At 42.4% G+C, this 2,000-nt stretch overlaps 1 pseudogene; it reads left to right on the top strand.

Moving 5' to 3' along the window:
* Window positions 1-305: 305 nt before the first annotated feature.
* On the top strand, window positions 306-1,067 carry LOC119510612 (annotated as a pseudogene).
* The last annotated feature ends 933 nt before the right edge of the window (window positions 1,068-2,000 follow it).

Below are 2,000 nucleotides of genomic sequence, written 5' to 3'. Positions count from 1 at the left end.
GCGCCATCGTCTTGAAGCACAGGTTGTCCCAATTCCCTTTGCTGCTCAAAAACTACCCATCTTCTCCCCTCTCCTCTCTTCATGTCATTTCTGTACAAAATCTCCAAATTCCTTGATATGGCTCCAAATTGCATCTTTCAATATGCCATCCAACTACACCCTCCTCAAAGAATCTTATTTTAAAGCCCTATTAAACCAAGGGTACAAATATCTAGTGTGCACATTTTTGCCTCGAGACATTTGCTCATGTTGGCCCAGTTGCTAAAATCCCACTCGGTATCTCAAGTCCTTGCTCAAACATCCCATCCTCTGTTGATGACTACTTAGGATAACATACAGGACCATTTCATTGGAAGAATATTAGCATTTATTGATCACAGGCTATCCACTCTGCATAAGTAAGAATCCAGCAATGTCTCACCCAAGGCCAAAGTAGAGAGATGTGCCTACAAAGATTTCATAAGCTTTTTGCTGCATCTACTGCAAGGATGAAGACCATTCTTAGCAACCAGACTGTCAACATTCCAGAAAATGTTGACATCACGCTGAAGGAACACACAGTTATTGTTAAGGGCCCTTGAGGAACCCTGCGGAGGGACTTCAGTCATATCAATGTCAAACTCAGTCTACTTGGGAAGAAAAAGAAGAGACTTCGGGTTGACACATGGTGGGGAAATAGAAAAGAGCTGGCTACAGTTCACACTATCTGTAGTCATGTACAGAACACACTCAAGGGTGTTACGCTGGGCTTCCGTTACAAGATGAGGTCTGGGTATGCTCACTTCCCCATGAACACTGTTATTCAGGAGAGTGGATCTCTGGTTGAAATCTGACATTTCTTGGGTGAAAAATATATCTGCAGGGTTTGGATGAGGCCAAGTGTTGCCTGTTCAGTATCTCAAGCCCAGAAAGATGAGTTATTTCTTGAAGGAAATGACATTGAATTTGTATCAAATTCAGCTGCTTTGATTCAGCAAGCCACAAGAGTTAAAAACAAGGATGCAAGAACATTTTTGGATGGTATCTATGTCTCTGAAAAAGGAACAGATCAGCAGGCTGATGAATAAGATCCGAGAGTTGTGCAGCAATGGAAACAACAAGATGCTAGGCCTATTTGTGATTTAAAAGATGCAGTAAAATTTATCTGTTAAAAAAAAAAAAAGATTCCATAAGCTGGAAGTTTAAAACCTTTCCTCCAGCTTCCCCCAAATTCTGTACTCTTCTCCTTCCCCTGGTGGTCCCCATATAGTAAGGGGCAGGGAAAAAAAAACATTTTCTGATGTGATATTATCTTAGCTCACTCATTTGAGAGTCCAATATGTATAGCAGCAACAGGAGATGCTACACAATTCTTTGAGGATCCCAAGTTACCTAAGTTTTACATATCAGTGGGACTGGGTCCCATCCTAGGGAATTGGTACACATGATGCTATTCCAAAGACAGTAGAAGATGGGGCAGCAGGGAGAGGAAGTTCTCATCCACAAACGTGTAGCCTTTGGATCACATTCTTCCCTAATGCCATGTAAGGGGGGTAAGGAGGTATTAGAGAAACTGTAAAGTTTATCTGTGCACAGACCTACCTGGGCTGTGACATGGCTGCAGCAGGTTGCCCAGCACTGGCCCATCTCAGGTTCCTCAGGGCAGGCGGGAGCCAGGGATCCAGCCACGGACCCCAGGGTGCCAGCACTGATGTGAGCAGGCTTCTTTCCTCATTCCTCCAACAAGCAGTATCAAAAAAGGGGGGAAAGGAGAAAACAAACTTTATCTGTTTTACTTCTATTTACTGCAAGGAAACTTTAAAGCATTTTTTAGGACCTATTCAAAAGCAAGTTTGCAAAATGCCTGATCTTTCTATAGAACGTTGGGAACAATATGTACTGTGGGAAACCCATTGCCCTTTTGTAAGCTCTGGAACCCTAAATGTATGGAAATAGTTGATGTTTTCAGCAAGGGAAAGAAAATATTCTGTGATGATCTATAAGGAATGATCTCAAGGAAT

Source organism: Choloepus didactylus, chromosome 15 (genome assembly GCF_015220235.1).
Source record: "Choloepus didactylus isolate mChoDid1 chromosome 15, mChoDid1.pri, whole genome shotgun sequence".
Classification (NCBI taxonomy): Eukaryota; Metazoa; Chordata; class Mammalia; order Pilosa; family Megalonychidae; genus Choloepus; species Choloepus didactylus.
This window is presented reverse-complemented; position numbering and strand designations above follow the sequence as displayed.